Genomic DNA, 25449 nt, shown 5'->3' with positions numbered 1-25449 from the left:
ACCTCACACATGATACAGAACTGGCCATTGAGTCACATCCCATATAATGAGTGATCTTTTCTTTCTCTTTTATAAATGCTAGAGTATAGTCAGTATTTATGATATAATTTGAACAATAACATTGCTTATCTTGGATAGAAGTAACAAAGTCATGGAAGAAGAGAGAATTAATAAGAGGCTTTTTTGCCAAAGGAAAAGGAATCTTATAAGGATATTCAAGAGAATATAGATATTCAAGAGAATATAATTTTCAAAAAGAATATTTTTAAGAGTTTTAAGGAGATAAATGATCATTTATGTTATTGGTAAATGTTTTATACCCTAATAAATAAATGATTGTCAGAAAGAGGGAGTCCAAAGTTATAGGCAATGTAATTAAAGGTTTGCTTGGGAAAGAATATAAATAAGATTTGTATTATATAGTTTCCATCTTCTATATTTTCCTGTCACAAGACTCACATGTCATAAATGAAGATGGTTGAACTTAGTTAAAGACAGTTAGCCATGAAAACTCAATAACAAAGAAATGAATTGCTGAAATAAAATGTATCCAAAAATACTTTGTATAAAATATTTTGATTAAAAATACATAGCTTAAATTTCAGCTCTGTGGCTCATGCCTCTAATTCGAACTACACAGGAAGCTGATACCTGAGGATCACAATTCAAAGACAGTTTGTGTAGGAATCTAATATTAAGGACCAAAATACAAAAGAGGAACAGTGACTCAAGTGGCAGACTGCTAGCCTTGTGAATAAATAAATAAATAAATAAATAGAAACAGTACTTAAAACCCGAGTTAAAGTCCCAAGACCAGCACCAGAAAAAAATGTAAAAAATAAATTAAAAAGACGGATAAATAAGTATACATTTTAGATACATGTGTTATACATCCATGTTATGCCATGTTATACCATGTTAGAAGTAATTTACATAAGTATCTGATTTTAAAATGCATGTTGTGATATCGAATTCTTACATCAATTTTTAGAATATTAATAATTAAAATTGTATTTAAATAAATTCTGATTTTCCAATATTGTTGATTTATTAAGTTCTTTTTATTTCTTTTAAGATAACCATTTACAATGAAGCTGTTAATGAAGTGGTAGAGGAAATAATATTAGATAAAGCTCTTAGTGACAGATCAAAACTTTGAGTTCAAGCTCCAGCAGTGGCACACATAAATAATTTTTCACTCCAACTAGAAGCTAGTAACTGTTTTCTGTAATCCTAGCTACTCAGGAGCCTGAGATATGAAGATAGTGCTTCAAAACCAACTTGAGCAAACAAATCATTGTAACTCTTACTTTCAATTAATCATCAAAGCTATACAAGTGAAGGTATACCTCAAGAGATAAGACACTACTCATCAGAAAAACAGTTGAAAAACTGCACATAGCAGTGTCTTCAAGCCCTAATGACAGAAAAAAAAGAAACAAAAGAAACAAAGCCATACGTAATAAAATGCACATGGTTTGTAGTTATCTGTTTAAGAGCTTTCAATGCTCTTTTTGCATGGGAACTGTATAATTGAACTCAGGGCCTTATGCTTTTTAGGTAGGCACTGTACCACCTGAGCTACTTTGACCTTGAACCTCAGGCAATCTCACACTGAGTCTGCAAATTCTCTATTATAGACATGTCATTTTAGATGTCTCCCAAATGCTTCTTTAGGAATTAGTTAGGATGTTTGTAATTTCATTTCAAATTTGCAATTTCTAATTCTGAGATTTGGATATTTAGGTGTTAAGAGGAGGAATAGAGTCTGGAAGATTGAAAGGGCAATCAAAATATTCAGTATGATTTTTAAATAATGAATACATTTAATCATTCATGTGTCTATACAGAAAGTACAGAAAACAAATTGAATTATAATTGAACTACCAACTTCTCATGATTTTAATGTGTCAGTATAGTTCAGTGAGTAGAAATCCTCTTATTACTGATGTGGTTGGTACAGAAAATGAAGGAATTAATGCATGTACAGGAAAAGGAATATAAAATCTCAGAACATTTTCTTCAATATTACTGTGAAACCTAAAGCTCTGTAAAACAAACAAACAAAAATATTTCCTTGAAAAAAGAATGTACATGAACTTCTTCCAGAAGATAATTAAATAATGAATATTTTAATTGATTACTATGAAACATAATGGAGGAATAGAGGGTATTGTCAAGATGAGGTAGTGTAATCTTTAATGTAGAACACAGTATAAAAAATGAAATTGGTAAGAGAACACTAGATCTTCATCAAGCTTTAATTATAAGTTTCCAATATTTTAGACTATAAATTATGTGTCATAAAACAGGTTTTGTTGTGGTTAATTAGAATATTTGCTTAATAAATTATTTGAAGAATTTATAAGACAATGTTACATATCATTTCTCAGATGAATGAACAATATTACTTCCATAAATATTACATAGAATGAAAAAATTCAGAAATTAAATTTCATATAGATATTCATTACATAGAACAAATGTCATGATATTCAAAGTGTTAAATGACTATATATTCTGATGGGGGTTTTTTATTTCTCAAGATAGAGTTAAATGTTTGCGAATTAAAATGAGAGGCACTACATTAAAATAGATCAATTAACAAATATTCCAAAGATTAGAAACTTATTAATATTTTTTAAAGCTGTTAGTTCTTATATACTAACTCTACATTAGTTTTCATTTGCAGTACAATTTAACCTAACAGCAACAGTTTACCACCGGTCTAATTTCTTTGAATATTGGTCAAAATCTTGGCCCTGTGAGCAAACCTCAGAAACATTAGCAAAGTCATTGGATAATAATATCTAGTATAATTTGATACAATTGGCAAATTAAAAATAAGAAATGAAATTTACTCATAAGACATTTAAGTCCTTAGTTGAGTCAAGGATAAATTTCTAGGTCCTCCTCACTTTTAACTAGATGATCAAGAAAAAGAGATTAAATTTTCCAACAATTAAAAAAATGCCTTTATGGGCCTGGGAAGAGGGCTCAGTGGTAGAGTGATAGAGTGCTTGCCTTGTGTACATGAGGCCCTGGGTTCAATTCCCCAGCACCACATAAGCAGAAAAAGCTGGAAGTGGCAGAGTGGCTCAAGTGGTAGAGCACTAGTCTTGAGCTGAAGAGCTGAGGGACAGGGCGCAGGCCCAAAGTTCAGGCCCCAGGCCCAAAGTTCAGGCCCCACAACTGACCAAACAAACAAAAAAGCCTTTATTTCTAACACAGGATTATGGGTTCATTTAGATTTTTTTTTAGATTTACAAAGCCCTATTGTTTCTTTTAACAAAATACCCTTGAGAGTGGGAATAACGTTTTTTGTCAGTCATGGGTCTTGAACTCTGGGCCTGGGTGTTGTCCCTCAGCTCTTCAGGTCAAGGCTAAAGCTCTACCACAACACCACTTTCGGTTTTCTCGTGGTTTATCAGATATAAGAGACTCACTGGTCTTTCCTGCCCTGGCTGGCTTTTAACCATGATTCTCAGATCAGCCTCCTGAGTGCTAGGATTACAGGGGTGAGCCACCAGCACCCAGTGGGAATAACTTTAATAGAACTTTTTTTTTTTTTCTGAATCTAAGAGCAAGTGTGAGGGATTCTTCAATGTGGGAAAGATAAATAAGCCAATTAATTAAACAAATATGCTTTTGGCATTTATGGAAATAAATATATAACTGCCATGAAAGGAATGAGTACTAAAGGCCAATTTCTATGAAAAAAAATAGTTTTTATCTGTCAGTTTGAAATGATTCAGATTTGGACTAATTTTCAGAAAAAGTGAAGGTTAAAGATTGACCTTCAGACTTTCTTTGTATTTTTCTCGTTTTATACTGATTGCATTTATTAAATTTTACAAAATAGTTTTGATTATTCTGTAGCTATATATATATATATATATATATCATTTGAAGATATAAATCACTTAAATGTTAAATATGTAGTTAAACTTTCATACACAAATATTACATACTCATGTATAATTTTATTTTTTCTACCACCTCATTGAGTAAGAATGAAGGCTTCACTATTTCCTCAGTATAGTACCAGGTTCCTTGAGGTGTGTTAGTTATATCTCACCAGCTGGAAATAATCTTTAACTTGAAAGGCCACTTTAATATTTCTTAGTGAATGAAAAGGTTTCCATTATCTTCCACCTGCACCCAGGGATGCAAATATTGATTATAATATTTAAAGTTAGACAATTAAAATGGCTTAATTGCAATGGTTATTTTACTTAGCCTAAAACTGAAAATGTAAAGGAAAGCTATTGAAATTCTATGCATAACCCTGAGGATTAACTTCTGTACAGTGTGTCTTAGCTGGATTTTTTATATTACATCTTAAAGCTTTTCATTTTAAATGTATCCATTCTTGACACCTACTTAAGACTCCCCTGAAATCAACATTTTATTGGTTTTAACTGTATTGATTTTTCAATAGAGGACAACTTTCCATTCATAAGAAAGTTCATTTGTTACAGCTTTCCATTTATAAACCCTTGCATCTTGATGTTATGTTATTCTCTTGCAGAAAATAAAGTTTGTAGGTCAGTCTTGAAGAATGAGCGTAACCACAAATACAGCAGATGCCTCATAAAATTATCTTCTACAGCTTCGCAGTGACCTCTGTCAAGGAAATAACACTCCAACCCGCGTCAGCAGGAACAGCTGTGGATGCCGCTGTTAGATAGCCATGACCTACCCTCCCAAGGGCAGTGCCCAACCAGGAGGGGATGGTGATTTTCACAGAGTCAATGTTATTAATGCCAACATAAATCAGAAAATACTGCCTCAAATCTCAAAATTAGATGCCACAGTTCATAAAAGAAGCAAACTTCCTTTACAATAAATCAAACCAAGTTTCATGTAGACATTAAGGGAATGATGGTGACAATTTTGCAAAGATTTTTATATCCTTCAAAACTTCCTTGATAATAAATGTGCAACTGGACATATAAATAGCACATTTCTGTTGCGGAGAAGAGCATTAGATATCCCTCCCCAAAGATGGAAGTGCTTTTAAACAGAACTTCACAGAATGAAAAGGGTAGGATTAAACGTTGTAAGCATTTTTGTTTTCACTGTTATCTGTTGCAGCTTTTCTAGTCAGAACAATTCAGAACTAATGAGAAAGATTTGAAATTCAGAATATGGATCATAAACCAGGAGCCATTGGCTCATGCCTGTAACCCTAACCTCACAGAAGGCTGTAATCTGAGAATAGCAGTTCAAAGCCAGCCCAAGCAGGAAAATCCATGACACACTTACATTCAGTTAGGTACTAAGCAATCTAGAAGTGGAAACTGTGACTCAAGCGTGAGAGCACTAGCCTTGAGCACAAAAGCTCAAGCACAATGGCAAGACCCTAAGCTCAAGAGCTAGGACTGGTACCAAAACAAGAAAAGAACATGGTTTGTTTAGCTTAATCAATTCATTACAATAAATCTTCTATATTGTCGTTTTCCACTAGATCAAGCATTTCTTTTAAAATAAATAAACAGGTATGCACGTTTGTGTGCAAATATGTTTATCTGATGGAGAAATACAAAGTCACTCAAAAACAGGATGGCACATTATGTATTTATCACATACACATGCACATTCATTTGAATACTATTTTAATTATTTTGAACTCACCCTTCTTTTTATAGTTTCAGATGAGCTGATTGCTACTAATTATGTTGTATTGTAAGTGGCAAGAAATACATAATTTTCAGCACAAGAAAGTTGTGAACAAAAGGCTTATACAATTGAATGCATATATTGGAATTCAAATTTGTTTAAATCCCATGTTTTTCAGAGTTTAAAAACATTAAATAAATGTCTCTAAATATTTTCATATTTTGAAGTAGGTTCTTTACCTTGAAGAAAATTCTGGCTTCTATATAGGATCTTAGTATGGATAACAGTTTAACCATAAAGTTTCCAATAGTGATTTCATTATAATATTATCTTAAACAATGACAGATGTCTCAGATATAATTCTGTGTTGTGTGCATTTGAGTTGCAAACAATGTGGGAGAAGCATCCATTCATTAGAAAATCGTCCCTTTGGTTATAACATATATAAAAAGAGGATCAGAATAAGTGAAAACCTGAACAAGCAGAGCACAAAAATGTTCCTATAACAATACATAATACCTGCACCTATTCAACATTTGCTTTCTGTATAGTGTCTTCCCTGTCCTGCATGCAGGAATCCAGATGTGCCAAAAACAGCAGAAAGCCACCACTGACTTTGATTTCGTTTCTTAATCAGGGATATTGAACCATTAACAAGTAAATGGCTGTAGGATATGAAAATAGAAAATGTCAGGAAAAGTATAAGGACAGTGTAAGGAAGATGATTTTTAGTAGACAAAAAGTTCTCTTCCATGAGAACCCCCCCAAATAGAAACCAAACATCAATAATTGAAGAATCTCTGGATTGAACACAATGGTACAGAAAATGAGGTGAGAGAGAGGTAGATAGAGTATGATAGTCTTTTGCTCCTTACTAATAAACTGGCTTTGTTTTTAGGTTACACAGGAGATGATTGGAAAGACTAGGACAAAGGGAGAATAGGAAATTATTAACTTTTATAAGAATCACTTTTACTCTGTACCCCACCTATTGGTGGGTTTATTTATTAAATATATTTATTTAATAAATTAATTTGTTAAATGATTAGTATACTCTTCATTCTATAATTTACCAATATAACAAGGATAAATGTGGCTCAGTTAATCCTCATTTATAGATAAGAAACTGATAAGAAACTGGCTAAGTAATTTGTTCAATATCACAATATCAAAAGTAGTTTTTAATGAGAACAGTTTCTAGGCTTATGCAATAAACCAGTTGAGAAGATAGAAAATAGAGGTAATATATGCCTTTGTGATATTGGGATTTGAACTTCCATTTTTTACTTGTTAGACATTGCACCAATGAGTACTAAACACACTCTTCTAAACCACCCACTGGTAGGTTTATTTATTAAGTATGTGTATTTAATAAATTAATTTGCTAAATATTTTGTATACTTCTTTTCATTCTATAACTTACCAATAAAACAAGGATAAGTATGGCTCAGTTTATCCTCATTTATAGATAAGAAACTAAAGTGTGGCTAAGTACTTTGTTCAACATCACCAACATAAAATGAAAGTATAAGATGAAGGTAGAAAATAGAGATGGGAAGAAGTCAGGGCCCGAATCTATTCTGAAGGTGGTGTTGACAAAATTTGTACTAGATTGGACACTGGCTGGGAAGGAGCAGTACCTTAATAATATGTGCTTTCCCCATAGGCCTTTATCCCTTAATACCTGTTTTTCACTGAAGCTTTTACTGTCTGAACCCTGTGACTCATTTCAAAGTATACTAGAGACAGAAACATGCTGAGTACAGTTTGAAACAAAATAAAATACACAATCATATTTTTGTGTCCTCTGGTTGTTTTCCCAAATAATTTATAATGCTCAGACACATTTTAGTAGCTATAATACCCTTTGCCTATGATAGATTTCCATGTTTTATACATCATTAACTTTAATTTTTTTCCTTTCTTAAAGGGATACTTCTAAACCTATCCTCTTTTTCTCTCTCCTCCTTCCCTCTCTCCTCCTCTGAGGTATTGGGATTTGAATTTACATATTTTTTTACTTGTTAGAGATCTACCACTGAGTACCAAACACATTCTTTATGTACCCCACCTATTGGTGAGTTTATTTATTAAATAAATATATTTAATTTGTTAAATGATTAGTATACTCTTCATTCTATAATTTACCAATATAACAAGGATAAATGTGGCTCAGTTTATCCTCATTTATAGATAAGAAACTGATAAGAAACTGGCTAAGTAATTTGTTAAATATCACAAACATAAAAAAAAAGAGTCCAAGATTTACATCCTATCCACCTGTCTACAGAGCAGGTATGATTAGCTTACTGGCCCTGAGAGTGTTGTTTTAAAGTCACCACTCCACTTGCAGCTAACAAAAGGTACTCTATTAATTCCTGTAACTCCTGACTTTTTCCCCAAAAAAACACAGCCTGCTGATGCTTTTTATTAGGTAAATTACCTAGAACTAAATTATTCTCCAACTAAAACACTGTAAATAAAAACGATCATAAAATATTTTATGCACTCCCATGTACCTCATTTTGATTGAAATGGATTATGGTCAGGCTCCAGGACAACTTGTTTTGTTATCTGCGGTCATGTTTTCCTTTTGATTGCAAGGAATCTCTTTAGAAAAATAGAAAGGTGAAAGCAGGGAGAGAGAGAAGGTGGGGAGAGCGGGAGAGAGAACAAGGAGCAAGGAAGGAGAGACATATTATTACAAACGGTTACACAATTATATTATTACTATGAGGCCATTTAGAAACCAGGAGTGAAGTCTTAGAAAATTCTCTCTTAATTAACTTCTTTCTTTAACATTGGGACTTGTTCTTATGGTCATAACCATTACTTTTATTTCTTTTTCTAAGATACTAGAGTTTTTTATTCTTTGATATGGTCACAAGGCTTCTTATGTGGTTTTATCTCAAATGATTAGTAGAAATTAATGGTGGCCAATAAATCTCACTTTCAACTCCTAGAGGAAAATTAATACCATCTTGGATTTTGTATACACATACAAAATATGCAAATATGTTTATCTGACATAAAAATAAATATAAAGTAATAGAAAGAAGAAATATGAAAGATAAAATATACTCAAAAACATAATCAGTTCCACTTCCAGACTGTTTAGTACCTGATTGAATGTAAGTTTTTTTTGTAATAAGTTTTTTATTTTGAAAATACCGTAGAGGGGTTGCATTTACATGAGCAAGGTAATGAGTACGTTTCTTATCAAACATTGTTGCCCTCTCCTTTGTTTTTCCCCTACTATCGCTGCCCTCCCATCTCCAAGACTACACTCCTCCCCCTCACCAAATGTAAAGTTCATCTTTTTTAATTTTTTATTGTGAAAATACTGTACAGAAGGGTTACAGTTAGATGGGCAAGATAATGAGTACATTTCTTATCAAGCATTGAAGCCTCCTCCTTTGTTTCCCCTTCCCATCCCTTCCCAGCCTCCGCCGCCCCCCCCTCCGGCCCCCTAACCCAATCCTCCCACCCCAGTACCAAATTGTAAAGTTCGTTTTCGACATGACAACCTGTGCTTCTCATTGTTGCAACGGGTCCACCTGTATCCTTATTTAAACGACTTGTTTTTCCCCTTCCCCTCCACAAATTATACCGACATCAAATACAGTGAAAGCAGGGGTTATACTGTGGGGGAGGGACATACAAAGCAACAAAGAAATAATTTTATAAATGTGTTAGCAACAATCGCATGAAAGAAAAAAAAAACATTTGAATACATATCTTAGCGTTCATTTTCCTAACATCCCTTTATCTGACCTTTTCTGCTTGACTCATACATATTGCAAATAAGGGAAACCATGGGACCTATGTTTCTTTGGACTTTGCTAACTTCACTTAATATAATTTTTTCAAGTCTTTCCAATTCCTAACAAATGGGCAATGTCATTCTTTCTGATGGAGGCATAGAATTCCATTGTGTATATATACCACATTTTCTTGATCCATTCATCTACTGAAAGGCATCTAGATTAGTTCCTTATCTTAGCTATAGTAAATAATGCTGCAATAAACATAGTCATGCTTGTAGCTTTAGTGTTGTCTTGTTTGTGATCATCATTTGGGTAAATGCCCAAAAGTGGGATTTCTGGGTCATAGGGGAACTCTATGTGGAGTCTTTTGAGGAATCTCCATACTGCTTTCCAAAGTGGTTGAACAAGTTTACACTCCCACCAACAATGCAGTAAGGTTCCCTTCTGTCCACATTCCCTCCAGCATCTGTTGTTATTCGATTTCTTGATTATACCATTCTAACTGGGGTGAGGTGGTATCCCAATGTTGTTTTGATTTGCATTTCTTTTATGGCTAGGGAGGTTGAGCATTTCTTTATGTGTCTATTGGCCATTCTTCTTTCCTCTTCAGAGAAGTTTCTCTTTAAGTCTTTAGCCCACTTATTCATTGGGCAGTTCTTTCTTTGAAGATTTGTTTTTGGGGATTTATTTTTTTAAGTTCCAGGTATATTTCAGATATGAGACCCTTGTCCATTGTGTGGCTAGTAAAGATCTTCTCCCCAAACGTGGGCATTCTATTGATCTTGCTAGCTATGTCCTTTGCCATGCTGAAGCTCTGCAATTTCATGCAATCCATTTGTCCAATCTTTCTTTGATTTGTTGTGTTTCTGGGTCTCTATTTAGAAAATTTCTGCCTGTGCCAAGGAGACCTAGGGTTTCTCCTATTCCATCCTGTAATGTTTTCAGGGTGTCTGCTTTGACTCCGAGGTCTTTGATCCATTTGTAGTTGATTCTGATGCAGGATGATATATAAGGATCTAGCTTTAGTTTTCTACAAGTAGTTAACCAATTTTCCCAGCACCATTTACTGAAGAACGCCTAACATTATCTTATCTGACCTTTGCTGCTTGTCTCAGACATATACTAGTATTGCAAATAAGGGAAACAATGGGACCTTTGTTTTGTACTACTATTTTTATATTCTCAAGTCTTCAGGAATAAACCTTAGCCTTTTTTTATCAACTGTTCTGTCTCATATGCAATGGGATGGTCTGAGTGTTTTATCATTGCATATACCTGAGAGCCTCAGTATCTTGCCCTCAGCTACCAATTATTTTCCTGGCAATGCCAACAAAGGAATTCACTCTAAACTCTGAAGTTATGTACTGGTATACAGTGGCTGGTAAATTTGGAGAATGGAAACAAAAATTGGCACTGTGAGACAAATTTTAATACATCTTACTTACAATAACCTCTTCCTATTCTCTTCCACGTAGTGATGTTTTAGGAGGGCCTTTCTGAGCATCAATCAGTCCACTTTCTAAATGGACTGATTACACTATATGACAAGGTCTGCGAGAGACCCACCAGTCCCGTAATAATGGTCTCCACATCTTAATCTCCCAGCTCAAACACTATTCAGTCTGTGTTCCAGACTAGAGTTGGATTGCCAGTATATGCTTTATTATTGATGATGAGATTCACCAATAGTGATGGTAAGAATGAGACACAATTAAAATATCTTCTTTGCATTGTATGTAATAGGGATGTGATTTCTCACCAAGATATTATTATCAACTTTATGTTTAGATAAATTAGTCCCCATGACTTACCTGTCAATTGTTTTAGAATCAGTTTTACCATTCACTTATATTTAAATACTAACAATAAAGAAAGTAGATATGCTATTTTTTCAGGTAATACACATCCAAATCTTTCACGCAGATTCTTCCCAATTTTTAGTTTTGGAATTTGTTATTATACTTTCATAAAATGAATATAATCATAAGTTTATAACTTGTTATAAGTCAGAAGACGAGTATGAAGTAGCAATAAGGAAATAAAATGTGCAACATTTTATAACTATTTTCTTTGGATTTATAAAGACAGGGATAATATTAGCTTTCACCTTTTCAGCACATATAATTATCCAAATATCATTTAGAAATATTCTTTCCAGAGTCAATGTGCTAGAGAAATTAAGGAATTTATTTACAATACTACCTTTATAACAGCAATCTCTGGAAAGCCAATAAAAACTTGATGAGAGTCAACACACTGTTTCGCAAGAGAAACTCTCTCTGCTCCCGAGGAGTGTTATTGATCATGAACTTGATATTTTGCATGTTTATGAACAAAGCTGGATTTTAGTCACTAAATAACCTTTTTGTGTCTTTGTTGAACTACATGTGCTTCCATGGCTCTCCTGTATCAGCAGCTAACTTTCCCTATGTGAGTTTTCTTTCCAATAGCTTCTGAGTCTCCTGTTATAATCACTGGCTTCCCTTGTGATTTCAAAGATTAAAACGAATATTACTATTTGGGCAAAGAATTTGTAGTCCTAGGCCAGGATTCTTGCATTTTGAATCACATGTGATTATTACAAATAATGAAAAGAACAATATTCGACTATCAATTTGGCCTCTTAAACCTCTGGATTCTGTATGTATAGCTTAGGTAAAAAATATAAACCTTCTGTACTTTCCAAATATTTTATAAAACTTGCAAGAATATAAGGTTTTTAGATAGAAAACATTGTTATTCTTTGCTATGTTATCAAAATACAATATATTGAACTGCAAAACCTGTCTATTAGTGTAAGAATAACCAAGAAATGATAATTGCTCTTAGCCCTTATATAAAGAATCTTACATAATAAAACTATATATACATATATGTGTATATACACCCACTCATATATATGTATATACCTAGTATCTAAAATATGAGCATATAAAGAATGAACATTCACTACTGTAGTGTGCTTAGTAATACTGCACCTTATATGAAATGTGTATTTGTTTTTTTCTGGCCTGGAACTTGAACTCTGAGCCTAAGTGTTTCCCTCATCTCCTTTTGCTCAAGACTGTTATACAACTTAAGCCGCAGTACCAATTATAGGTTTTTCTGTGACTAATTGGAGTCTCACAGACTTTCCTGCCTGGGCTGGCTTCAAACCTTGATCTTTCAATCTAAGATTATTTTAGAGCTAAGATTACAGGTATAATTTGCTATTGTCTGGCTGTAGAGAAATTTTATTCAGATTTCATTGACATCTTTCCATGATAATATCACTAGACTCATTGCATTATTTTGTTGCATTATTTCATCATAACTTTGTTATCTTTTAAAACTTGCCTAAAGCGGTGACTATTCACAAATTAGGTTATAATATAATGCACTTTCATCTATGTCATCTCTTTCATCCTTCTTTCCCATCCCTCCCAAACCTACCTCTCTCCTCAACTTTCTTTGTTTCATTGAATATGCAGTGAATATTATATCTGCATTTTCTCCTCTTTCCTCTCTTCAGTTGTCTACCTTACTCCCCTTGACCTTCCCTCTGCCACTTTTCAAATACTAGTTCCCTGTTATTCAGTAAATGTGAGTTACATTTTAAATAGATGAGAATTTTTTGTATTAAAATCGGTATGCTATTTTATGTGAGCCTGCAATTTTTTTGTTGCTCTGGGGAAATAAGGACTCTGAGATAAAGATGAGTCATTATATTGTTAATAAATTGATCTTTTGTGAATATTTATCACAAAATTCTTATCTTCTAGCACATTGACATTATTATATTATTTAATAATTGATAATTAATTAATAATTAATTTTCTCATCTTGGCAAACCTTAAGATAATTTGAAATACTTTATCAAAAGAATAATATATTATTTATGTCATGTGTAAATAATACAGATGTGTTCACTACAGTGTAGAATTTTGCAATATTTTATCTTTTTCTAAATATCATGGATATATTTCCAGCGTATTCCAATTATGTACACTTGGTTAGTTAATTTTATTATAAAGAGCTGTAAAGTATTTAAATAAATGAATGCACAATTGTAAAAGTAATTCGGGGGGAAAAATATTACAGATAAAATCCCTCACTGTATATATATGTATAAGTATATATGTATGTATGTATATATATATATATATATATATATGGGTTTTTCTGTGTATATGTTCATCTATATATGTTCATGTGTAAAATGAAAATTTACTCTTCTAATATATATATTCATATTTATACACATATATATGTACATGTATAATTGAATTTTACTCACCCATCAGGAAGAACAATATTATATCAATTGCAAAGAAATGGATGTTAAATGTTAAATGGAGTATGTCAGGCTGGAAGATATAAAGAACTCATGTTTTCTCCCATATGTGGTAGTTACTTCTAAATCTACATGTATTATATACAAACATGTACATTATAATATGTACATGTACATAAATATACATGCACATATATTAACTAAAATATAATGTGTGCAGGGCAGAATTCCAGGGCTGTAACTTCTTTGAGTAACTAACTTACAGTCTAAAAAATGAAAACCAGGAAGCTGCTACATGAGCTGTCCTGGGAATTAAGGTCCTAAGAAGTGGGCAGATGAAAGAAGAGAAGGGTCGAGAAAGCAGCCATATATTCAATGGATATATTTGAAAACGAAACTAGGAAAATGGAGGCAATAAGTAGTGCTGAGGGAGATGGGGGATTGATGGGAGGACTGACATTCATAAAGATACACTGTGGAATTTAATCTCTTTTTATAACTACTTACATACATGGTGGACCAATTGCAACAATGAGATGTACAAGTCCTTATGTCGAAAACGAACTTTACAACTTTAGTGGGGGGGGGAAGGGAGGGGGAGGGAAGGGAGGATTCGGGGGGCAGGGGGAGGATGGGAAGTGAAAACAAAGGAGGAGGCTACAATGCTTGATAAGAAATGTACTCATTATCTTGCCCATGTAATTGTAAACCCTCTGTACAGTATTTTCACAATAAAAAAACTACTTACATACAATAAAATTATTATAATAAAATAGTGGGGGGTTTTGTATTGTTTTTGTTTCTTTTGGGGGGGAGGGTAGGTTGGGGGGCTTGAATTCTGGGCCTGGGCACTATCCCTCTTGAGCTTTTCAGCTCAAGGCCAGCGCTCTTGAGCCACAGCGCCATTTTCAGTTTTCTAATGGTTTATTGGAAATTAGAGTCCATGGACTTTTCCTGCCTGGGCTGGCTTTGAACCATGATCCTCAGATCTCAGCCTCCTAAGTAACAAGGATTACAGGGGTGAGCCACCGGCGCCCGGCGTAAAATCATTTTTTGCTATAGAAATTGAACTCCTGAAAGAAGTAATACCAGCATTGAGGAAATTGCCAAAAATGGAGAATTTTAGGCTCCAACCATAACTATTCAAAATTATTTTCTGTGTTTTATCCTGAGAACTTCCTAGGGCAATGTTATATACTAGTAAGTAAGCTGGGCAGTGGTGCTTTGTTCCTGTAATTGTAGCTACTTAGGAGAGGGAGATTTGAAAATCCCAGTTTAAAGTCAGTATGGGCAGAAAAGACCCTGAGACTTATGGAAGGGATGGTAGGGGGAAAACAAAGGATGTGGAAACAACGCTCCATTGGAAATGTACTCATTATCTTACTCATGTAACTGTAACCCCTCTGTACAGTATGTTTATAATAAATATATATTTAAAATATACTCATTGTTTTACGTAACTCTAACTTCTTGTACATCATCTATACAAAAAAAAAAAGAAAAGAAAAAGTTGAAAAGTAACATGGCTCCAGTCTTAGAGCCCTAGCCTTGAATGAAAACAAAAAAAAGAGGGAAATTTATCTAGGTCCTGAGTTCAAGACCCAGGACTGGCACACAATAAATAAAATAAAGTTTTTGATTTGTGAATCTTTTGTAATCATTTTTATGACAATATTACTTCTTCATTAATGATACAAGTTAAGAATGATAGTCCATTAAAAATTCCCTTAAGTGTACTGAGGTTCATTTGAGGTATTTTATGAATGTTCAGGAAAACCAGTATTCTTCAACCTTGGAAAAGATAAGAGTCATCCAATGATAATTTTATCACACTATGTTCTCCAACAGCAACACTGTGATTTTGTGTATATTGGAAGACATAAAACACTCATTTTTGCTATTGAAGTACATCATTTTATATTATTTATTATATATATTATACATTTATTGAATAAAAGTCGAATAAGCATGGTATATTGTGTTTTGTATCTGGTGGACTTAACATGACAGGAAGGGAGATGAAACACACCTGAAATAATTATAATCATTATAATAACCATTGGTCAAAGGGAAAATAAATTCATGTTATCATACATTGCAGGAGCACCTTTGATAGCTGAATTTTTGATACTCATCAGGTTATCTCAAAAGATTATGAAATCCTCATTTTTATATGATTTCTGAATTATAGTTAAAGACTATTGTTCATCAGGTTATCTCAAAAGATTATGAAATCCTCATTTTTATATGATTTCTGAATTATGGTTAAAGACTCTTGTTAGAAAGAAAAGTATCAAGAATATAAGGATCCTGTATTAAAAGTGCTAGATCTATAAAGAGAATTTTGCTGATGAAAATGCTGTATAATTTGGTAGATAATTGAGCCACTCGGTGACTCACATACTCATGTCTCAGTAATTGCCCTTGAAAGATTTTTGGATCAACTCTAATGTTACCAGCTCTTTATGTCATGTAAGCTAAAATATGAAGGAAAGGTAGACATTGTAATTTTGAGATTAATGTTTTCAAAAAAATGTATGTCATAATAAATAAAATGATTTGATCGGGTTTTGGAATGTTTTCTAAAATCTTTCCCAATATTTTAAAATAATTAAATTTCTTATTTATAAAAATTTGTTTTACTCCTAAGCACTACAGAGACTAAGCTGTCTATCCTTTCCAGAACTTTTACAATTCTTTGAGATTGAGACACAGAAAAATTGACAAATGAAGACACAATGGTGCAGTGTGCATGTAACATCCAATCCTTTTCAAGATAATCCATGACATTTCAATTTATATTCTCAGAAATGAGGTGTTTATAACATGAGTATGGATGTATGTTTTTTATCTGTTTTTAAGGGATACTTTCAGAGTGTTAATGTAGACAGTGATCAAGGTGTCTCAATATAACACTAGGTCCATTTTCAGAAGCAGGCATGTACAAGGAAAGTCAAGAAGTGATTTTTCCATCACTTTTAATTCATTCAGAGTGATGTATCTACTCTTAATATTTGGTGATCTTATTTTTCCACATCTCCGGATGTATTTGCCAATCTGGTTCTAACTCACATCCAGATATTACTAAATTGATATGTTACTTCTCTCAGAAAACAGGCTGTATTAGGGAATGTTAACAATATGAGACATTTATAAGAATAGATACATAATTGAGACAATGAGATTTTGAAGAAAAAACTCCTACATTTTCAACTCCATTACTTATCAGCTTGCAATATCAAGCAGTCCACATATGTTAATAAATGACCTAAGCATTTGTTTTAGATATATATTTTTGGATTGATAATATTTTCTAGAACTTAGTGTCATATTGTCTCCTGTCTCAACTTCTGTGAATATTTCTCCAAATGAAAGCTAGTGAAGAAATAATTGACAATTGTGTGAAGCAAATATTTGTTAAATAACTAAGTGAAATCTTAGGATAATGAAAGAACATTTGTGTAGAGTTCTTTATGATTTTTCTTTTTGCTCTCCTTTATGCCTTGGATAGAAGATTAAATAAATCTGGAAATTCAATTTATACCAAAATTAAAAATAAATCACATCACTCTTAATTTAATACTCTCATGTTAAGTATTCTTCCTGCTGCCATCACAACATCCTCATTTCTCCTGACACTGTTGTATTACCGAACTGATTAGATGCATAGATGTGTGAGTTGCATCTCCTAACACTTCAAAAGTGTGTGCTTTTATACTGGACACATGTGCATAATACATGAATACTTGTGCAAATATTCTAGATTGATAAATACTGTCTTTTCTCATTGAATATTTTCAATAACATTAATTAACATTGGAAGCCCTCTATTAAGTTTTAATAGGAAGAAATCTCAATGACTTCTAAAACATCTCAAAATTCCATAAACATATTCAATATACTTAGTGCAGAGATTAAAAAGGTCCACAACCTTGGACTGTCTATTCTAGGAAATGATTAATCAAATTTCCACAAGTTGACAATTTAGAATTTAAACCCATGATGTCATAGAAACAGCAGGTCCAAAGGGTAGATAGTATTCCCATTATAGCTAATTTATACTCATGTCTCTTCTCAATTCATGGGCCATAAGGAAGCAGCTGGAAATGGCAGGAGCAGATGGGGGTGGGTACTAAGTGCCAAGTGAAAATTTTTGTTCATCAGATAAAGGCTTGGTTTGAAACATGTGAATGTCATCCAAAAGTTTTATAGAATACATTGGCATAATCCTTAAAACCTAGTAAAAGTTTGAGTTTCCAAATAATGATAAGATTTATAGACTTTCCCAATTGCTATTTTACCTACTTTTTGGTATTGAGGGAATAGTAGATCACATTGTTTTCCTCTTGTGTCCCTTATGTTCATATGATTTTGGAGAGATAAGTGAGTACATTTCATCCATTCCATGTCTTTATATTGTCATGTCAGTAAATGAAAGGAGATTTATAAGATACTTTATTACATTAAAAAGGGGAATAGAAGCTCACAGTAGAAAAAACTGATTCATAGAGGCTATCATATACACATAAGCAAGGTATTTTTTTCACCTTTTAAACTTGGAATGGGAAACAAAATATTTCACATTGGTGAACAGATATTTTTCTGAAACAGTTTTATGAAAGGTAGTAGCATTTTTAAGATATACTAAGAAAACAAATTTAATTTATATGTTTTTGTTCTATTCTAGATTTGATATACTTAGGAGTAAGATTCTGGTAACCAGTTTTAATGATCATGGGAGACAGAAATTATATCATTAACTCTTTTGATAGTTATAGGAGTAGAACACAAGAAAATATTTTAATGTTTGCTGACATACATAGAAATGTTAGAAATGAATTGAAAAGTTTTTTTAAGTTATTAGATTTATATTTCTTCCCCACACCTGACATCAGGTTAAAAAATGTCCATTTATGATCTCAGCTCTGTAGGTCAGAAATATAGATTTCTCAGACAAATATTCTACTAAGATTCATGAAAACAAAATAAATATCTAGACTGAGGTCCTATCTCTGTGCTCTGGATGCTTATCTAGATCAGTAAAATTCAGTTCTTCATAACAGGAAAACTTTGTTCTGTATTTTTTTTTTTTGGTGGTTTGTTAGCCAGAGGTCATAGTTCATCTTTAAAGGCTATTTGCTTTGCTTGATTAATGCTACCATCCATCTTCAAAGATAGAAACAGTGTGTCACATCCTTCTCGCACTTCAAGCCTTTATCTTAAAGCACTTTGGGGGCAATATCTCTTTCATTTATTTTTTGATTTCTACTGGGAGAAAGCTAGCTCTGAGCCTAACTGTACATGTGGCCAATTAGACATTACTTGATGATTCCATAATAATATTAATAGTTAAGGATTTTGAAATAGTTGTGCTTAATTAAGAAGAAAAGTAGTACTTGGTGAAATATTGTTAGTGATGAGTGGACAACAGGATATCTTTAATTGACTAAATGTGTGAGAGATTGTTGAGAAAGTTGGAAAGAAAATCCTAAGTGATACCAAAATCAGAGGAGACATATAAGTTTAGGTGAACTCATTCAGTACCACAGCAGAAAACAATGAAAACTCTGTGACTGGAGGTTTCACAACTTCAAGGTCCTGGGCTGGGAAGGTGGCTCAGTGGTAGAGCGCTTGCCTTGCATGCATGAGGCCCTGGGTTCAATTCCTCAGCACCACATAAGCAAGAAGAAAAAAGCCGGAAGTGGCACTGTGGCTCAAATGGTAGAGTGCTAGCCTTGAGCTGAAGCTGAGGGACAGCGCCCAGGCCCAGAGTTCAGGCCCACGACTGGACCCAAAAAAAAAAAAAAAAAAAACAACTTCAAGGTCCTATGACTATAGGATTGTTTTTAAGGAATATAAAGCAAGTAGCCACTAAGTGGTTAGCACTTTGTTTTGACTAGGTTTAAATAATTGGATATATAAAAATTAGTTTTATTCTGGTAGAGTTTGAATCTGCAAAAAGCACTAACAATAAGAAGTACTTTTGATATGTGCGTGTGCTTATTTTTATAAAGCAATCTTAGGGTTTTTTTGTTTTTGTTTTGTTTTGTTTTGTTTTGTTTTTGTCGGTGGTGGGGCTTGACCTCTGGACCTGGGTGCTGTCATAAGCTCAAGGCTAGTGCTCTACCACATGAGCTACAATGCCACTTCCGGTTTTGTGATGGTTTATTGGAGATAAGAGTTTCACGGACCTCCCTGTTGGGGCTGGCTTTGTCCCTCGATCCTTAGATCTCAGCCTCCTGAGTAGCTAGAATTACAGGTGTGAGCCACCGTCGCCCGACCACCTTAGGTTATTTTATGCTCAAGTTTGTAGCTGGTAATAAAGAACCTTTAAGAGTCACAGTCTTCTCAGAGCAATAACAAGGATATTAAAGGCCACTTATAACCAGTCTACCATTATAATGGACGAAGCCAGGAAAACAAATGAGAAAAAAATGTATTTTAGCCATTTAGTCAACTGAGTAATTTTATTCCCATTTTGTCTTATCTATAAAGTTTAATATTATCTACAAGTATAACATTATATGCTAAAAGGTGATTAATCAGATAATAGACAAAGTAGAATCTGACATGTTATCGGTCAAGATTGGTTAAGGGTAGAAACTTCTCGGGTAAGAAAGAGAAACACAACTGGCAGTCAGTAGTTCACACCTGTAATCTTAGCTACTCTCTTCTTGGGGAAAAAATCTGGGATTGTGTTTGGAAGCCAGCATGGGCAGAAAACAAAATGAGTGACTCAGTTTCCAGCTAATCAGCAAAATGCCAGATTTGTGGCAAACTCAAGTAGTAAAGCTTGAGCTATGAACACAAAATTTACTGAAGCCAGATGCCAGTGGTTCACTCCTGCAATCCTAGCTACTCTGGAGGCAGAGATGTAAGGACCAGGGTCCAATCTAACCCTGGCAAGAATGTCTGTGAGACTCTTATCTCCAATAAGCTACTCAGATAAAAATCAGAAGTGGTGCTATAGTTCAAGTGGTAGAACCTTGAGAACAAAGAGGCTCAGGGACAAAGCACAAGTCTGAGTTCAAACCCCAGGACCAGCAATTAAAAAAAGAAAGAGAAGGAGAGAGAAAGATAGAATGAGAAAGAAAGAAAAGAAAGAAAGGGAAAAAAAGAAGCTTTGCAAGAATATGAATCCCTGAACTCAAGTTCTGGTACAATCACTTTCAAAACAAGGTAAAGAAAGAACACAAACTCTGTCTGTGGACAACAACTGGAAATCAGATCATGGTATGGGTATCATCCAAAATGTGATTTGTAAAGGTTGACTAATTGTTGTATACTCTGTTGAATTGTTTGACTTCATCATTATCTATGATACACTAATATACTACTAAATTTGGTTTGCTATTGTTTTATGGAGGTTTTATATATTTTTTAATGTATCTGTATTTGTGCTTATCTGAGATATTGTCTTATAATGTTCTTCTTTGTAATTTTTCAGAGCGTTTCACAATCCTACACTGTGGTATATTTTCTAGTGATTCTGCAGTAGAAGCTTAACATTGATGTGTGACATTCATCAATATTGTATGAGGTTTCCTGTTGACTGAGGAAGTCCGTTTCAAAAATAGCAAAACAAGTAGTTCTAAAGCTCATAAGAAACAAGAAGAAAAATACTTATAATGAAAGTGGGTTCATGTAAATAGATAAACATCATTACATTTTTATTTAATCTTTCTTTAAAGATGCCACCCTTGAAAAGGAATAAAAAATATAAAAATTTTGTTTTAGGTAAGATAAGATTAAACGTATAAATAGGCATACCTTTATAGATGAAACCAAGTACCAAATTGTAATTACTATCAGGCTTCTTTGATAAAAATTAAGCATGTTATTGAACACTGGAAGTAGTTGTAGTTGTGAACATAAAAGATCATAAGATTTATTACAAGAGCATGGTTCAGTTATTCTGTGTGCTATATTATTAAAATAAATGATTAAACACATGTAAAATCTAATTCTGTGAATATGTCATTTTATCACATGAAGTATTTATCTAAAAATATAGTTTTATGTTCAGGATGAAGAACTTGAGGGAAAGTAAATAGAGGCTGAATATATACATCTGTATATATGTATGTATGTATATATATATGCATATATATATATATATATATATATATATAATTAAAAGCAAAGCAAGTAAATATCCTTAGGCACAAATAAGGACTTCACAGTGACCAAGAATTACTTTGGTTTGATTCCTGCCTGTCTCTTTGTGTCCACATCTGGCACTGATATTTCCCCAAATCACTGCCAGGACTACTAATGAAATGCTTCTCTGAATAGGTATTATTTGTTTTTCACAGATAAACAAATGGTTATAAATTCCATATTGCAATTAAGCTCTACCAAATTATGGGCATACACTGAATATGCAGCAATGTTATTATTAATATTTAGGCACATCTGTGTTCTCTATCATATCATCAGCAATTGAATAAGCGCTTGAGCATATCAAGCAGAATCATTTGTCCCCAATTCAGCAATTAACCATCATTCAAAATTGTGCCAATAAGCATATTGAGTTTTCCTTTAAAAATCTGTTTGAGCTGCTTTCTTATTAAGAAATTATTTGATAGAAACAGAAGAAGTATTCAAGTAATGAAACAGCAGATAAGATTTTGTTGAATGAATTTACAGAAGATAGTAAGTGAAGCCCAACACTCATGGAAATCTAATTTTATTGAGTGCACCTTGAAATGTGAAGGATTGAAAAAATCTATTAGAAAAATTTTTATCAATCTCATCACTTCAGTTGAAATAAAACTGAAGAAATGTGATTTGCTATTTTATGATAATAATCTCCTCTAACATAAAAATTATGGTTTAAAAATACAAATCCTGAGCTCAGCAGTGATGGATCACACCTGTAATCCTAGCTACAGAGGAGGTTGAGATCTGAGGATTGGAATTCAAAGCCAGCCCAAGCAGGAAAGCTCATGAGTCTATTATCTCCAATTAACCACCAAAATGTCAGAGGATGAGCTGTGGGTCAAGAGTGACAGCCTTGAGCACAAAAGCTTAGATACAGCAACCAGGTTCAGAGTTAAAGGCCCAGGATTTGCATGCGTGCGCGGGTGACACACCCTTGTTTTAGTACTTAAGCAGTAGATATATTTAGGTATTGAATACATAATGTATTTTATTGAAAGGGTGATAATAATAAAGATGTAGTTTATATATAAACTGCTTTGGTTAATGGACATTCCTTTGTAAAACTACATAAAGATAATAAAAATATGCAAATAAGATTTACTTTAACTGTTAACTTTTACATTATATTTTCCTTTTCTGAAAAATGTTTGAAAATGTATGAGCAATCCCAAGATGATAAATAAAATCTAGATGTCTTTATCTATCTCTTCCATGTGTTTAGATGTTTATCACGACTTACTAAATATCTACTTGTGTTTCAACTCTGTACTCAGTTCAGAACCCACATATAAGTATACATCATTACATTCCCATAATTATACATTCAGTAAAGCTTATAAAATAATCTAAATAAGGGTAAACATAAATTCTCAAAAATATTAGTGTTACTGTTCATTTTTTTCTATTTAGCTTCATTGATTCTATTCTAGTTATTGTCTGTTTACTCTGTATAAGAAATTACATTAAGTCTCTTGCTTTCTAAAAATTTATAATCTATTATTTTTGGACACAAAATCAATTATTTTGAAATTAATATACTTAATAGCATTTGAGATCAGCTACAATGCAACAGTTTCAGCTTTGCTCAAGATTGCTTTGTGGCCATTTTAATGGATTTATTTTTCTACATTTGTGAAGAATATCATTGCTATTTGGCCAAGTGGTATATTAAAACTATAGATTAGTTAGTATATTCACTTTAATAATACTATCTAAGCTAGGTGACAATGGCTAAGACCAGTAATCCTAGCTGCTCAGGAGGCTGAGATCTTAGGATCGTAGTACAAAGCAAGCCCAGGCAGGAAGTTCTTTAAGACTCATTATCTCAAATTAAACAGCAGGAAACTGGAAGTGGTACTATGGCTCAAGTAGTAGAGTGGTCACCTTGAGCTGAAGAGCTCAGGGACAGTAACCAGGCCCAGATTTCAAGCCCCATGACAGACCAAAATAAAATAATAATAATAATAATAATAATAATAATAATAATAATAATAATAATAATATCTAAGCCAAGAATATGTAAAACAACCTGTTTGCTTTAATCACAGTCATCATCAGTTATCATATATGGTAGGGAAATACAAACAATTTTTAATGTTATTTTAATCCATTTTATTCCATAGGAAAATATATAGCGTGAATCTAGGAGGGAAATGCACACATAAATGGAACTACATAAGAAAAAGTAAATAAACCCAAACATTTGCAACCAGTTGATTAGGGCACGATTACCAGGAACAAAATCTCTGTTACTAAGAACCTTCTCTTCAGTATGTAGCATTGAACAGTTCATCTACAGAAGAATAAACTTCTGTTTCTGCCATCACATTCAAATTCATCTCAAAATTTATTAAATAATGCAAGTAGAAGACTCAAAACTACACAACCATTACAGTAAGAAGAGAGAAAAGTTTTCAAGATATTTTTCTGATTAGATAATTTTAAGGGTAAAACTAAAAGAGCACAAGAGAAAAACAAATAAAAATCATAAGTGGAATTTAATCACACTTAAAATAGGTTCTGTATAACACATAAGTAATTAATAGTCAAGAAACAATCAATAGAATTAGAGAAAACTTTTACTAACTGTCCCAGGAGTGGTTAAAAGCTATCAGAGAAAAAGAACTTAAATAATTCAATTGCACAAAACTGAATAATATAATAAAAAGTAACACATACAAATAAAGATTTCATAAGGAAAGACATAAATTGTTCAATATGTATACAGAATAATACCGTATATCAGGGAAATTTTAAAAAATAAGAATACAGTGAGATAAACCTGAATCCCAATAGAGTGGCTATTATCAAAATGATAAAAAAAAATCTGGCAGGATGTAAATCAAAATGAGTTATAATGCAACTATTGGTCAAATGTGAATTCATAAAGTCATATAATTTGTTAGTGTGCCTAAAAGATTAAAATATAACTATAACATTTCCTTGTAATTTTGCTGCTTAGTGTAAATCAGAGGAATTAGATCTTTATATTGTTACCTGAAATTTTATGTTTTTTTAAACCTTACTCACAATAAACAATGGACTCAGTTGATTTCCATTATCTAAATGTGATATATATTTTCTACAATATTTATTATACATTATATAATATTATGTATTATCATATTATTTATCACATATTTTATAACATATACTATTCATTATTGTATAAAGACAAGAATGGGATAAATTAGCCTATCTGTTATACCAAGCAAGCAAGAGAAAGGTAAAAAGACAGAATTCTGAATTCTAGCCTTTAGGTTTGCTTTATTTGGCAAATTATTTTTAGAATCATGGAATATAAAAATTCTAAGTAAAATAAGAATGTTTGGGAATTAATAATGTGAATGGCATATTTTATTTTGCACTTGTTAATTGTGTCCATTATGTGCCATAACTTTATTTATTAATTTTGTTTTTAGAGATTAAGAAGGAATCTTAAAGCAGCATGATTGTACAACAAGATAAACAAAAAACTGAAAAAAGTCTTATATTCTGTAGCTAATATAGCATCTTATTATGCAAGGAATATAAATAGACACATACACTGCTTGTGTTTGGTGCCAGACATGGTGTTGCTATTATTTCTCTAGATATGTCTTCTATGCCATAGACCCAAATAGA

The 25449-nt window shown here is 32.7% G+C and overlaps 1 long non-coding RNA gene across 1 annotated transcript in view; it reads right to left on the bottom strand.

The window, feature by feature from the left end:
* Positions 1–4049: 4049 nt before the first annotated feature.
* Positions 4050–25449, bottom strand: part of LOC138813525 (uncharacterized) — a 76342-nt gene continuing 54942 nt past the window's right edge. The window contains exons 2-3 of the long non-coding RNA XR_011367835.1: positions 8142–8232; positions 4050–4155 (exon numbers count right to left, since the gene is read on the bottom strand). This is a non-coding gene — a long non-coding RNA (uncharacterized lncRNA). The remainder of the gene's footprint in view (positions 4156–8141; positions 8233–25449) is intronic.

Source organism: Dipodomys merriami, unplaced genomic scaffold (assembly GCF_024711535.1).
Source record: "Dipodomys merriami isolate MVZ:Mamm:240054 unplaced genomic scaffold, mDipMer1.0.p SCAF_6, whole genome shotgun sequence".
Lineage (NCBI taxonomy): Eukaryota > Metazoa > Chordata > Mammalia > Rodentia > Heteromyidae > Dipodomys > Dipodomys merriami.
This window is presented reverse-complemented; position numbering and strand designations above follow the sequence as displayed.